Below are 16,955 nucleotides of genomic sequence, written 5' to 3' on the forward strand. Positions count from 1 at the left end.
ATAGTTTATTTCACAATGGTATTAACATATATTTTGAAATTATATTAACATATAAAAGAAATTATACTATATAAAAGAAAATTCCAGCTGCGGGCAACAAAGGCAGCCGCACACCCACACAGTTTATAGGGAATAGTGATTTGCAGTAATCATTTAACCTCTCAACATGCTCACTATTAGGATGGGGGTGTGGGAGGGAGGTAACCTGGAAAACTGTAAGAAAAGTACTGATTCACAAGGAGAGGTGTAAACTTTACACATCACCAGAGGCCAGAATTGAACCTGGGTTACTGGAGCCATGAGATTGCAGCACTACCCACTGCACCACTGTGCCACCATAAAACTTGGGACATTTCAGATACTTCACCTGAAAAAAGAAGATTAAAGCTAGCAGGTGATGAGCCCTTGAGATGTTACTCTTGTACAATAAAAGTTTTTGAAGCAAAGACATCATTTTACCATCTTTATCCATAAACCATACAACTGAACTGGTATACAATAAAGATTGCAAGACAACAAAGAAACAGTAAGTCAAGCAGTTTTGTTGGAGAGAAATAACAATTCAACAGAAGCATGATCAGATTTCCTTTATCTTTTACAATAGATGAACCTGCTATGAATTTCTATCATTTTCTGTTTGTATTATTAAAACAGGCCCATAATCCCAGCTTGACGTCTTCTTTAAAGTCTGGCTTTAAACATTTCGACACAAGCACATTTTAAGCTATAATGCTCAATATTAATTTTAGCCTCATCTTATCTGTACTAGTAAATGCTGATTAATTTTCTTAGAAATTTAAACCAAATGGCCGTAAAATGAACTAAAGAAAGAGTGGGCTCCCTCACCTCTGCCCCTCTGACCCTCAATACAGGAGACCCTCAGGACTGTGTCCTAAGGCCCCACCTTTATTCTCTTTATACCCATGACTGTGTCACCACCCACTGTTCCAATCTGCTAATTAAATTTGCTGGCAATACTACATTGATTGGCCTAATCTCAAATAGTAATGAGGCAGCCTGCAGAGAGGAAGTCATCACCCTGGCACAGTGGTGTCAAGAAAACAGCCTCTCCCTCAACGTCGCAAAAACAAAGGAGCTGGTTGTGGACTACAGGAGGAATGGAGACAGGCTAACCCCTATTGACATCAATGGATCTGAGGCTGAGAGGGTAAACAGCTTTAAGTTCCTCAGCATACACACCACCAAGGATCTCACGAGGTCTGTACATCCAGCTGTGTGGTGAAAAAAGCACAACAGTGCCTCTTTCACCTCAGACAGTTGAAGAAGTTTGGCATGAGTCCCCAAACAGGGGTACAATTGAGAGCATCCTGACTGGATGCATCACTGCCTGGTATGGGAACTGTACTTCCCTCAATCACAGGACTCTGCAGAGAGTGGTGCAGATGGCCCAGTGCATCTGTAGATGTAAACTTCCCACTACTCATGAAGTTTACAGAGACAAGTGCGTAAAAAGGGCCCGAAGGATCTTTGGGGACCCGAGTCACCCCAACCACAGACTGTTCCAGCTACTACCATCTGGGAAACGGTACCACAGCATTAAAGCCAGGACCAACAGACTATTGGATAGTTTCTTCCACCAGGCCATCAGACTGATTAATTCATGCTGATACAATTGTATTTCTATGTTATAATTACTGTCCTGTTGTACATGCTATTTATTACAAATTACTATAAATTGCACATTTAGACGGAGATGTAACGTAAAGATTTTTACTCCTGATGTATGTGAATAATGTAAGAAATAAAGTCAATTCAATAAGAATATATATCATTTAATATCTTACATACTTTGAAACAAACAAGTTTTCACAGTTAAGTAGCAAAACTAATGTTACATTTTGAAATAAAAAATACGTTCAAATGAACATGATCCAACACTTAAAGTTTTCAGGACTTTGAGATTGATTTGGCACGGCTTTGCTGAAATACAGATTTACACTCTGAAGTCATTTAATCACAAAGGAACAATAAATTACATTCACAATATTTATCTAGTGGCAGCCGATGCATTCATGCAGTGAGGAAAGGTTGGCAGTCTTTGCTGATTGCCTTTCCCTTTTCCTTCGTCCTCAGGTGGAACAGGATTACACCAGGAACTAACAGAACTTATTGTGACTGAGGTGAATAAAAGTCAGGCAGCCTCTGACTTCAGACATAATCGCTGAGCTCCAGTATATTTTATAATAAATGCATGTGCTTCTTCCTCTGCCACAATAGGTTGTTTCTGTAAGAGTAGATTCCTGTTGACCACATTTATAGTTCCCCACAGTGACCTGACTGCGTAACCATCAAACACTGGTTTCAAATTCTGTGGTCATCTATTTGAGTCTTTGAACAGACTAGCATTCAACCCCACAAACCAAAGCACAATTCAGTACTTCATCAGTCACTTGCTGCATTCATCACCCCTTCTGTAGATAGTTACTGAACAATGTCTCAGTTTAGGAGTTTAAATAATGCTGAAGGATCATCTAAACATGCCTTGTGTTCTCTTGAGCAAAGAAGATTAAGGGATAATCAAAACATTAACATACTTGGAATGGGGAGTAAATTTCCTCTGCGGGTGGGGGAGAGAGGTGATACAAGAACATGGAGAAAAAATAAAATGAGAGACAGTAAAACCTCTTCCTCACACTGAGGGAAAGGGATGTCTGGATTATTCTTCCCCAAAAAGGTGGCTGATCCTGGGACACAAATGGAGCTTTCTAGACTGCGGTAGCACACTTCCACATTTCCAAACGGTTTATCGCAGATTTCAAACACATTCTGGACGAAAATGTTCTTCCTCAGATTCCCACTAAACCTCTTACACCTTCATGCCCTCGAGATTTAGATACCTCTGCTATGTGGAAAAATTTCTGATCATCTATCTGATCTGTGCACTACATAAATTTTATATATCTATGTCAGATACTCCTTCAGCCTTCTCTGCTCCAAGGAAAACAAACCCAACCTATCCAGTCTCTCCTGTTAACTGAAATGCTCCACCCCAACTGACATCTCAGTGATTTGCCTTTGTATCTTCTCCAGTGCAATCACATCGGGCCTATAATATTTTTTTATTCATTTACAGGATGTGGGCATCACCAGCTAAGCCGGTATTTACTGCCCATCCCTAGTTGCCCTTGAGAAGGTGGTGATGAGCTGTCTTCTTGAGGCACTGCAGTCCCTGACGTGTAGGTACACCCACAGTGCTGTTAGGGAGGGAATTCCATGATTTTGACCCAGCGACAATGAAGGAACGGCGATATGTTTCCAAGTCTGGATGTAGGGTGTAAGTTGAATCAAGAGTTAAAATTGGCATGTCGCAAAGGTAATGCTACAGTTGTTATGGGGGACTTCAACATGCAGGAAGACTGGAGGAATCAGGTTGGTACTGGACTCCAAGAAAGGGAGTTTGTGGAGTCCCTCCGAGATGGATTCTTAGAACAGCTTGTACTGGAGCCTACCAGAGAGAACGCAATTCTAGATTTACTGTTGTGCAATGAACCGGATTTGATCAGGGACCTCGAGGTAAAGGAGCCATTAGGAGGTAGTGACCATAATATGATAAGTTTTAATCCACAATTTAAGAGGGAGAAGGGAAACTCGGAAGTGTCAGTATTACAGTTGAACAAAGGGAACTATGGTGCTATGAGGGAGGAGCTGGCCAAAGTTCAATGGAACAATACCCTAGCAGGGATGACAGTGGAACAACAATGGCAAGTGTTTCTGGGAATAACGCGGAAGGTACAGGATCAGTTTGTTCCAAAGAGAAAGAAAGATCCTAAGGGGAGTAAGGGGAGGCCGTGGCTGACAAGGGAAGTAATGGACAGCATAAAAATAAAAGAGAAGAAGTATAACATAGCAAAGACGAGTGGGAAGCTAGAGGATTGGGAAACTTTTAAAGAGCAACAGAAGGTAACTAAAAAGGCAATATGCGGAGAAAAAATGAGATACAAAGGTAAACTAGCCAAGAATATAAAGGAGGATAGTAAAAGCTTCTTTAGATATGTGAAAAGGAAAAAGATAGTTAAGACCAAAATTGGGCCCTTGAAGACAGAAACAGGTGAATTTATTATGGGGAACAAGGAAATGGCAGACGAGTTGAACAGCTACTTTGGATCTGTCTTCACTTGGGAAGACACAAACAATCTCCCAGATGTAATAGTGGCCAAAGGGCCTAGGGTAATGGATGAGCTGAAGAAAATTTATATTAGGCAGGAAATTGTGTTGGATAGACTGTTGGGTCTGAAGGCTGATAAGTCCCCGGGACCTGATGGTCTGCATCCCAGGGTACTTAAGGAGGTGGCTTTAGAAATCGTGGATGCATTGGTAATCATTTTCCAATGTTCTATAGATTCAGAATCCATTCCTGTGGATTGGAGGGTGGCTAATGTTGTCCCTCTCTTCAAGAAAGGAGGAAGAGAGAAAACAGGGAGTTATAGATCGGTTAGCCTGACGTCGGTGGTGGGAAAGATGCTGGAGTCAATTATAAAAGATGAAATTACGACACATCTGGATAGCAGTAACAGGATCGGTCCAAGTCAGCATGAATTTATGAAGGGGAAATCGTGCTTGACTAATCTTCTGGAATTTTTTGACGATGTAACTATGAAAATGGACAAGGGAGAGCCAGTGGAATTAGTGTACCTGGACTTTCAGAAAGCCTTTGATAAAGTCCAACATAGGAGATTAGTGGGCAAAATTAGGGCACATGGTATTGGGGGCAGAGTACTGACATGGATTGAAAATTGGCTGGCTGACAGAAAACAAAGAGTTGTGATTAACGGGTCCCTTTTGGAATGGCAGGCGGTGACCAGTGGGGTACTGCAGGGTTCAGTGCTGGGACCGCAGCTGTTTACAATACATATTAATGATTTAGATGAGGGAATTAAAAGTAACATTAGCAAATTTGTCGACGACACAAAGCTGGGTGGCAGTGTAAAATGTGAGGAGGATGTTATGAGAATGCAGGGTGACTTGGACAGGCTGGGTGAGTGGGCAGATGCATGGCAGATGCAGTTTAATGTGGATAAAAGTGAGGTTATCCACTTTGGTGGTAAGAACAGGAAGGCAGATTATTATCTAATTGGAGTCAAGTTAGGAAAAGGGGAAGTACAACGAGATCTAAGTGTTCTTGTACATCAGTGACTGAAAGCAAGCATGCAAGTACAGCAGGCTGTGAAGAAAGCTAATGGCATGCTGGCCTTCATAACAAGGGGAATTGAGTATAACAGCAAAGAGGTCCTTCGGCAGCTGTACAGGGCCCTGATGAGACCACATCTGGAGTACTGTGTGCAGTTTTGGTCTCCAAATTTGAGGAAGGACATTCTTGTTATTGAGGGAGTGCAGCGTAGGTTCACAAGGTTAATTCCCGGGATGGCGGGACTGTCATATGTTGAAAGATTGGAGTGACTGGGCTTGTATACTCTGGAATTTAGAAGGCTGAGAGGGGATCTTATTGAAACATATAAGATTATTAAGGGATTGGACACGCTGGAGGCAGGAAGCATGTTCCCGCTGATGGGTGAGTCCAGAACCAGAGGCCACAGTTTAAGAATAAGGGGTAGGCCATTTAGAACAAAGTCGAGGAAAAACTTTTTCACCCAGAGAGTGGTGGATGTATGGAATGCTCTGCCCCAGAAGGCTGTGGAGGTCAAGTCTCTGGATGCTTTCAAGAAAGAGATGGATAGAGCTCCTAAAGATAGTGGAATCAAAGGTTATGGGGATAAGGCAGGAACTGGATACTGATTGTAGATGATCAGCCATGATCACAGTGAATGGCGGTGCTGGCTCGAAGGGCCGAATGGCCCACTCCTGCACCTATTGTCTATTGTCTATTAAGTCAGGATGGTGAGTGATTTGGAGGGGGATTTCCAGTTGATGGTGCTTCCACATATTTGCTAGTCTCGTCCTTCTAGATGGCAGTGGTCGTGGGCCTGGAAGGTGCTGCCTTAGGAACCTTGGTGAGTTGTTGCAGTGCATCTTGAAGATAGTACACACTGCTGCAACTGTTCATCAATGGGGGAAGGACTGGATGCCTGTGGAAGGGGTACCAATCAAGTGGGCTGCCTTGTACTGGATAGCGTCAAGATTCTTGAGTGTTGATGGAGCTGAACTCATTCAGGTGAGTGGCGAGTATTCCATTACATTCTTGACCTGAGCCTTGTAGATGGTGGACAGGCTTTGGGGAGTCAGGAGGAGAGTTACACGCTGCAGGATTCCTCGCCTTTGACCTGCTGTGGTAGCCATGGTGTTTATATGGCTAGACCAGTTCAGTTTCCTGTCAATGGTAACTCCCAGGATGTTGATAGTAGGGGATTCAATGATGGAGATGCCACTGACTGTCAAGGGACAAATTGGTTAGAGCCTCTCGTGTTGTAGATGGTCTTAGCCTGGCACTTGTGTGGCTGGAATGTTACTTATCACTTGTCAGCCCAAGTCTGGATATTGTCCTGGTCCTGCTGCATTTGGGTTTGCACTGCTTCACTATCTGAGGAGGCACAAATGGTGCAGAACATTGTGCAGTCATCTGCGAACATTTCCACTTCTGATCTTATGATGGAAGGAAGGTCATTGATGAAGCATCTGAATATGGTTGATCCTAGGACACTTCCCTGAGGAACTCCTGCAGTGAAATCCTGAGGATGAGATGATTGACCTCCAACCACCACAACCATCTTCCTTTGTGTCAGGTATGATTCCAACTAGCAGAGGGTTTTCCCCCTAATTCCCATTGACTCCATTTTAGCTAGGGCACCTTGATGCCATGCTCGGTCAAATGCTGCCTTGATGTCGAGGGCTATCGCTCTCACCTCACCTCTGGTATTTAGCTCTTTGGTCCATGTTTGGACGAAGGAGGTGATGAGATCAGAGCTGAGGGGCCTTGACTTGGGCATCCGTAAGCAGGTGATTTCCGAGTAGGTGCTGCATGATAGCACTGTTGATGATCTTTCCATTACTTTGCTGATGATTGAGAGTCAGCTGACAGGGTGGTAGCTGGCTGGGTTGGACGTCCTGTTTCTTGTGTACAGGGCATAACTGGACAACTTTCCATATTGCCGGGTGGATGTGGAAGTTTTACTGGAACTGCTTGGCTCGTGGCGCAGCAAGTTCTGGAGCACAAGTCTTCAGGACTGTTACCAGGATCTTGTCTGGGCCCATAGCTTTTGCAGTACCCAGTGCTTTCAGCCGTTTCTTGATATCACGTGGAGTGAATCGGATTGGCTGCATACTGACATCTGGGATGCTGGGGACTTCTGGAGGAGGCCGAGCTGGATCATCTACTCAGCACTTCTGACTGAAGATTGTTGCAAGTGCCTCAGCCTTATCTTTTGCTCAGTGTGTTGGGCTCCTCTGTCATTGAGGATGGAGATATTTGTGGATCCTCCTCCTCCAGTGAGTTGTTTGACTGTCCACCACCATTCACGGCTGGATGTGGCAGGACCTCAGAGCTTAGATCTGATCCGTTGTTTGTGGGACCACTTAGCTCTGTCTGTCACTTGCTGATTATGGTGTTTGGCATGCAAGTAGTCCTGTATCGTGGCTTCACTAGGGTAACGTCTCATATTGAGGTATGCCTGGTGTTCTCGGCATGCCCTCCTGCACTCTTCATTGCACTTAGGTGTTCAATGTGGCAATAATGATGTGGCAATCAGAATTGTCCAAAGGTTCTTGTTGGAGTTGATCTATGATAATGATCTACATGAAGGGACAGGGAGTATTACTGCAAATTTGCTAGGGGTACAAGGATTGGTGTAAAAGTAAGTAGTGTGCAGAAGGATGTAGATAATCTCACTATTTGGGCAAAAATCTGGCAGATTTCCTTATTTCCAAACAAGACAGGAGGAGGCAATTGTAGCCATTGAGTCTAACTACCTCACAGAGCAATCCCACCTCCCCAATAATTTTTTCAATAACCCATTTTCTCTACAGTCTCTACCATTCACACGGCATTTTACCACGTGCGGTAAATCACAGTAGCCAATTAACCCCTTAACCCACATTTTTGGGATGTGGGAGGAAACCGGAGCACCCAGAGTAAACCATCAGGTCACGGCAAGAAGAGACAACATCTACACCAATGGCGATGGAAGAGAGAATTAAACCTGAGTCACCAATACTGTGAGGCAATGCCTCTCCTCTGAAGTGTAATACAGGAGGTCAAGCAGAAGAAATGCAGAACAAAATACAGTTTAAATAAAAAGATACTAATGAATGCTGCCTGGAATAGGAACTTGTATGTCTTTGCTGCCACCAGGAAGAAGGTATAGGAGTCTCAGGACTCACACCACCAGGTTCAGGAACAGTTATTACTCCTCAACCATCAGGCCTTTGAACCAAAGGGGATAACTTCACTTGCCCCATCATTGAAATGTTCCCACGACCAAATGGACTCACATTCGAGGACTCTTCATCTTATGTTCTCGACATAAGACCATAAAATATATGAGCAGAATTAGGCCATTTGGCCTATCGAGTCTGCTCCACCATTTCATCATGGCTGATCCAATTTTCTTCTCAGCCCCAATCTCCTGCTTTCACTCCATATCCCTTCATGCCCTGATCAATCAAGAATCTATCAACCTCTGCCTTAAATATGTATAAAGATGGCTTCCATAGCTGCCTGTGACAAAGAATCCCACAGATTCAACACTGACTGGCTAAAGAAATTCCTCCTTATCTCTATTCCAAAAGGACGCCTCTCTATTCTCTCCTCTGGTCTAAGACTCTCACCATTGGAAACATTGTCTCCACATCCACTCTATCAAGACCTTTTACCATTCCATAGGTTTCAATGAGGTCACCCCTCATTCTTCTGAATTGTAGTAAATACAGGTCCAGGAGCTATCAAACACTCTTCATATGACAAGCCATTCAATCCCGGAATCATTTTCGTGAACCTTCTTTGAACCCTCTCCAGTTTCAGCACATCCTTTCTACAAAGGTAAGATAATGGGGCCAGGAATGCTCACAATACTCTAAGTGAGGCCTCAACAGTGCTTTGGGAAGTCTCAACATTATATCCTTACCTTTATATTCTAGTCCTCTTGAAATGAATGCTAACGTTATGCTTGCCTTCCTCACCACAGACTCAACCTGCAGATTAACCTTTAAAGAATCCTGCACAAGGATTCCCAAGACCCTTTGCACCACAGTTTAATGTATTTTCTCTCCATTTAGAAAATAGTTAACCCTTTAATATCAGTCGTGGGTAAGCTATCGGAAGGTATTCTAAGGAAATGGATATATAAGCATATCTGGTGTTACCTCCATTCTTCTAAAGATGTCTACATGATTGCTTCAAATATATTCAAGGGACCTGAAGGAAAATATCATCGATTTTGGAAATCTTATTTTAAAACAGAAAATTTTAGAACTACAGCATATCCTGTGGTATCTTTACTGACTAACCTGAGAAACATTTTCACCATTTTCCATTTTTAATTCTACATACACATTTCTACTTTTTATTTCCTTTTGTAATTGCTGTTAAACGATTTTGCTACAGCTAAATCAATTTGTAAAACTATTTTTGACATTTAGTTTCCATGTTAGCATCAGTTTAAAGCTTTTCCTAGTCCAGTAAATTCCAGTTGGATGACATCATGCAGTTCTTAAGCCTTTGTAGATCAATGAATTTTACTCCTTTTTCATCCCTCCTCTCCTGAAGATTATATATCATCTATAAAACTAGACATATACATTTAATGAGAGTATGAAAATCTTTTTAAATATATTAAAAATTTGCAGTCTTAAGAAAACCCTAATGTTCACCCCAATGTTCACAGTTCTCTAACTGGAATTGGCTATCCCAATTCTTGCAACACACACAAAATGTTGGAGGAACTCAGCAGGCCAGGCAGCATCTATAGAAAAGATTAGACAGTTGACATTTTGGGCTGAGACCCTTCTCAGGACTGGAAAAAGATGAGAAGTCAGAGACATTTCTCATCTCTGACTTCACATTCATGATTTTCTCATGTTTGTGACCCCAATTCTTGTTTCCATTTTCCAATTATTTCTTGAATTAAACTGCTACCTTATCCACTGATATGTTTATCATGAGAAAGAAAAAAGACATTACTGTCTCATTGTTTTGCTAAATTGTTTTTATTCTGCTCTTTAAAGGGATTGGTATGTTTCTGCTTACCCTCAAACACCTAAGAAGTGTTTAAATCTTGGGAGACAAAATCAACATTAAAACCAATCCACCCACCCATCGGAAAGGTGCTAGATGACCCAGAAGATAGCAGTCAATCTCTTCCCATATTTCCCAGAGACGCAACTGCAGAATTGACATGAGATCTTGGCAGAAAATGCTGCTTGTCCACCCCAAGGTCCTCTAAAGATCCAAAGCCCCTCTTAAGCCACCTTTTGCCAGCTTGATATATGCCCATAGCTGGAGACAGTGCATTGGGTTCCTGTTCCATTTTACAAGGCAATCAGTTTCGGGATAGACCAAGAACAGTATTCAGTGAATCACACACACACACACACACCTACATTCAAAGATCAACAAACTGAGTGTTAACTTTTAAAATACAAATAACATGACAGCAGCAGCCCCCTGCAAACTCCTTGCTGGACATCTTTTGATGGAACTGAATGTTCCCATTATACTTCAATTGACAGCAGTAAAGCTTCATTAACAACTTAATATCCTAAAACAAGGAAGCAAGCCGGAGGCAATGGAGAAAGCCTTAAGAACCAAGCTCATTGCAAAAAGATGTTAATATTCACTTCAAACTTGTAAAAAGAAATGCTGATAGTTTGTATGCAGAATTTCTAGAAGAAAAGCATTAAAGCATATATCATTCTTCCTGTGCTTTGCAGCACTTGAACTATAAATCAATATCTTACAAGTCAAGGGCATTAAAGCATATGGAAATAAAAATGTAGCTGCCTATTCATATTCAACCATGTTTCACTCAGCTATCAAAGCAAAAACAATTTACGTCACTTCCTGCCGGATGCAAAGAAACTAAAATCTGTACTGCATGTGCTCATGCACGTATCTTTGATGGTAGTAGGACAGTTTAACAATTGAATTAATTAATGGACACAACCCCTCAGCTTCATAAATTGAGTTATAAGGGACAAAGGCCAAGAGGTTATGCCAATCCACTGAATAATGCCAGGTTTACTTCCAGCCAGAACATCATGTTCAGTCAATGAGAAAAGGGCAGGCCCCGGGTAATAATGAACGCTGCCTTTCTGAGACACTGCTCCTTGAAGATATCCTGGGTATTTTGTAGGCTAGCACCCAAGATGGAGCCAACTAAATTTACAACCCTCTGCAGCTTCTTTTGGTCCTGTGCAATAGCATCCCACCTCCCATACCAGGCAGTGATGCAGCCTGTCAGAATGCTCTCCACAGAACATCTATAGAAGTTTTTGTGTGTTTTTGTTGACATGATATTTTATTCAAATTTTGTTAGCAAAATCACATTCCATCCTTTCTGAAAATGTGCCCTGATCTTACGTCTACAGCACATTAGAAAACACATTCATCGTGCTCTGGCCATTGTTATGCTACAGACTGCCAAACTCCATCAGATGCTGGACAATGTTCAGGAAGGCCATGGAATGGTGTGTGCTAAAGGCAGCCATGTGGCAAGTTGGACCATCTGACCACTTATTCCAACTAGGAAGGAAATGATCCCAGATCTGGTGCTGGGGAATGAGTAGACCACATGAATCAGAAATTCACAGCACAAAAGTAGACTATCGTAATTATACAAGTCAAAGAATGGACTTTCAATTCATCACCCACATCCCAGCTCTGGACTCATAACCCTGCAGATAATGGTCATTCCTGGACCAGGGTATGTTTTTAAATGCAGTGAAGAGTTCTACCTCCTCCATCTTTTGAGGTGGCACATGCTAGATCCCATCACTTGACTGAGTTAAACAATTCCACCTATTCCTTCTACCAATGAACTTAAATGAGCAGGAGTAGAAGATGGCGGTGCGACGCAGCGCGCAGCGGCCACTCCGCTGAATAATATCTGTAATCTGTCAAATTGGGTGCCGTGCACAATCCTGATTTGATGGAGACAGACGTGAGAGAATGGAGGTACATCTCGAGAAACTACTGAAATACTTTTTTCGCTGCCGCTGCAACTGTGTGGTCCAGAATCTCTGGAGGAGAAGGCCCCGAGTCCTTGGCTTTGCTTGTTGCTCGGCGGCCGGGGCGGGGTCGAAGTGCTCAGCAGAGATGGTGCATGGTGCTCGGTGTCAGACAGCTGGTTGGAGGCTCGAAGTTTTCGGACGGACGCAGAGTCGGCTGTGGTCAGGTGCTTCCAATGCATCCGCAGTTGTCGGCGCCTGGAGGTTTATGGCAGGGAGAGTTTCTCCCTTCTGCCACCTGCTATCGGGGACTATCGGGAGTCGATCAGAACTTTGAGACTTTTTTTTAACTGTGCTCATGGTCTAATCTTTATCAAATTATGGTATTGCTTTGCACTGCTGTAACTATATGTTATAATTATGTGGTCTTGTCAGTGTTAGTCTTTGGTTTGTCCTGTTTTTTTGTGATATCACTCTGGAGGAACATTGTATCATTTCTTAATGCATGCATTTCTAAATGACAATAAACAGGGACGGAGTGTCCTCATAATCTAATCTAATCTTAAATCCTGTTAACTACCTCCCTTCTAAGAAAAATATATCCTATCCCTTTATCTTCAATTTTATACACTATGAAATAACCCTCAGTTCCTTTTAGTTCAAAGAAATCTCTAGTGACTCATAGTCCTCACTAATCATATCATGCATTGTGGTCAAAAAGACTACACCCCCATTAACATTTCCCTCTACCTGCTTATTTCATAGCATTTCCACTGGCTGACACAGTCCTCCGCATTTAATTAGAAGATAAATTATTAATTATACACTTTTGCTTAACAAGTTGGCAAGTAAAGAATTGCTGTGTTTGGATTTCTACTGCCAATAATGTCAGGCTGAATGATTGAACTCTCTACCACACGACTTGGAACATTAATTGAGGTAGCTGGTAACATTCATTATTAGTGTACCGCGACAAGCTCTGAAACATTGTCAAAAGAAAATCAATCACCAAAGCTTTAATTTAATATGTTGCTTGTTACTGTGGTGGAACTCTGTGCAAGAAGCCGCAGCCCCATCACTGTACACCAGTAATCACTGACTAATGACTCCTTTATTTGGAAATTTCCATCATTTGCGATGCACCATATCCTGAATTTATATCTTCATAGCTCATGTGGCAAAGACACATGCTATAGAGAAGCATTTAAAATATAGTTCAAATCTTATCTTAGTGCACTGTACTTAATCAATTTTAAGTGTAATTATTGATACAGAGAACATGAAGATTAAAGCATAATGCTTAAACTATAATCAAAACAACAACATGGATATTTTAGAAGTTTTCCATGTGCCTCGCCAGATGGATAATCTCCAAGGAAACTAGAATTTTTTTAATGTGTTCTTTTTTAAGTCTATTAGGAATCTAACGAGTGTTTAAAAAATCTTAACATTGCTTTTATGAACTAGGATTAGTAGATCACATAATTAATGATGATGATCAATTCCTATTAAATCTGTATTACCTCATCAGAGTTCCAATAGCTCCAATCATTGATATAGCTTAGAGTTAATAATAATAAATTACCTTTTCATTTCATTAATTCATAAATGAACCAGTAAAATACCAGGAAGGGTTTGCAGGCAAAGATACTGATCAATATGTCAAACCAATAACCTTTTAAAGAATGTTTCAACCAATTGTCATTAGCTGGGCTACTGATTTCAGATCTACAATGAGCAATTTTTAATGAAGATCAATTTTTAACAATTCACTCATACCGGATGAATGGCTTCTAAATTATTAGTTGACTCGCTCTGAGAAGCATAAGACTTACACGGTACAGTGTTCAAGAATCGGTAATCAGTAGTTTGCTTTCCTATGCATTTTCCATATAAGATTAATCTACAGTAAAGGCAATACTTTCAAGTTATTGCTGGATATTCTGATAGTAAATACATATCAGCTTGCATTAAATATGATTTAAAATCAAATTATGGTTCTATGTGTGCAAGAAGCTGTAAAAATAACTGAATGTAACAGTATCATCACTGATGCAGGATTTCCTGACAACTAAAGTAATTTGAAAGATACAAAACAAAAGTATCTTGAGATAGAACATCATTTGGAAACAGAGTTAACAGGTTTATCTATTAAAGCACTGCTGGAAGTTCAGATGGAGAAATTTCATTTTCATTTACAACTTAACCGAAACTGTGAATTATTTTAGTCAGAAGAATAATGGGTGAACCAATGAGTGACCAGTCCCTCCAAGGTCATCAGCATCCATGTTGTCTTTTGGCCAGGGCTGTTTGACCATTGTCGTCCTGTGTTGGGATTGCACCTTTTCTGCACATCGCAGAAGGAAAAACTTTCATTTGTGTATTATCTTTTCTGACCTCAGATTGCCCAATGTCTAAATGACCCTTTCCTACTCAAGTTGCCATTGGACCATCTGCCACCTACACAGACCCTGAAATCCACTCTCAAGGTTCCAATCTCATCAACCTTCCAACAGTAAACTTTCTATTCTCTGAGAGATGAGAGAGGTGATGGCCTTACCAATATTGTCTCTGACAATGAGAAACATTCCTATCATCCAGTCACCAACTCCAAGCAAAGCTGAAGCAATGCTTCCTGTTCAGAACAGCCATCTTAAGACCATGAGTGACTTAGGGACAACATACAGGATTCTTGCTATGACCATGACAGGTGAATCAGGTTGGGTTCAGAGTCTTTGGGCAGGAGATTAAGAGCCATGGCATCAATGAAGACTTTACTGCACAGAGTTTCTAGATCCTGTCAAGATCTCCCGATGAACAACATATGTTCAGGCTCATGCTTTCCAAAGCAGGCATCACCACAATATGTTACATTCACTGCAAGATCAGCTCTCCTACTTCTGCCTTAGAAGTTCAGGTCACTTTAAATCTTCCAGAGCTGACCTCTCAGGGGTGCAGGCATCTCACCAATGACCCAGACTCTGCTTTTTTTTTTGATGAAAATGTGAAGTTTGAAAACTGCAGTGCAGTTTTAGGAGACTGCTATACTTCTGAAAATTCTTTGTCCAGTTTGCTAAATATTTCCACCATTGTTTTTTAGCATCTGTGGTATTTTGCTTTTGTACCGTCTTCTTTCACAGATGCACAGGAAAGGTACAAACCAAAGAAGGCCAGGCAAGCTCTTTTCATATCTTGCCCTACAATTGTACATCTGTCAATAATGACCAGAAGGTAATCTGCTACTTTCGAACACGCGGCCTCTTCAAGTATGCCATTTCTACTTTGTAAATAGTATATATTTTGTCGTGATGGTACAACAGGTGTATTGATTTGATGACAGTACAAATATAAAGGAAAGTGTAATGATTATATTCTATTTCCTCTACAGATTATCATGAATGCAGATTATTTTTGAAATTTAAAAAAATCCTTTTACCATCATCTTTCTGAAAGGTCCATGAACATGACCTCCTTATTCCCTTTTTGCTCTATTTAATTTGCAATTTATAGTTTATATTTTATGTCTTTGTTCTGAACTGCTGCCATAGAACAACCAACCTGATTCTGACTCTGACTATTCTATTTCTGCTGAATTTCCAAATAACTGGTCTCACAAACTTTGGACAAAAGGACTGGGTTTAAATAACTGCAAATTGCAATTTAAATACCAATAATTTACCAATTACCTTGAATCTGAAGCTTTCAAAATAGGACTGATAACCATCTCAGAAAAAAGTACCTTTACTTTGCAATTGAAGCCACAGTAACATATCGGGAATATTATATCATTCTCACTTGCAAACAGTTTGATGTTATTTGTACATTTTGCACATCCATTCATGAATTAATAAAGGCAAAAGTAATTGTAAGGAAATGAGAATAAAATCAGATAAGGATTTCTGACCCCTCAGGGAAAACTGCAGGCAGCTCAACAATCCTCTCAAACAATAGTCCAACAGCTACATCAGAAACTGTGAAGATAACAACTGTGGTCAGTCAGAGTCCAGCATGGAATCAAGCCTTTCAGCCCAGCTCATCCATGCAAACCAATAGACACGATTCTCCAAGCTCCTTCCTTAGGTCCTCGCATGGAAGATACTTTGCTGTGAAATCAAACGAATACCAGAATCACTATCCCTGTCGGAAGAACAAGGTGCTGCCTCTGCACAAGGATTTCAATTCATCCAGTCAGAACTGAGCACTAGCAGTCTCATTTCGGAAGTTCTCAGAAGCAAGAATAAATAAGCTTTCCTTCAAAAGTCTCTTCTGCAGTTCTTTCAACCAATTTGTGAAAGTTGAACAGTTACACAGCAGTCTACCCTGAAATATATTAGGTTAGCATTATTCAGTATATTTTACAACAATGGATAGACTGTCTGAAACGTTATCAAGTCTCACTCCAATTTTATGCTAGGATTTCCTTTAGAAGAAGAGGGAACTTCTCTATTACTTCTTAAGAACCATAGCAGACAATACAGCAATGTTGAAAATGACAGCACAAGAGAGTGCAGATGCTGGAATCTGGAGCAACACGCAATCTGCTAGAGGAACTCAGCAATCTGAGCAGCATCTGTGGGAGGAACGCAATTGTCGATGTTCCAGGAGAAATATCCATGCCTCATGAGTCTGGCCTTTCTCAACCCATTGAGGTCCTCCACATCTTCAATGCAATCTATTATTTTAATCAAAGACCAATCAAAAATGGATGGGTAGAATATGAATGGTTCTGGAAAGGGGAGGGGAGAGGGACTGGGTCTGAAAACCTGGTTAAGGAACTGGATTTTAGGAAAGGTTCTAGAGCAGAAACAATGAAAGAATTTAAAGGAGGAACTCCTGAGACGTTTAGTTAAAGGAGCTGGTAAACAGTAAGAAAAATAGGG

The sequence above is a fragment of the Mobula hypostoma genome, chromosome 9 (genome assembly GCF_963921235.1).
Source record: "Mobula hypostoma chromosome 9, sMobHyp1.1, whole genome shotgun sequence".
NCBI lineage: Eukaryota > Metazoa > Chordata > Chondrichthyes > Myliobatiformes > Myliobatidae > Mobula > Mobula hypostoma.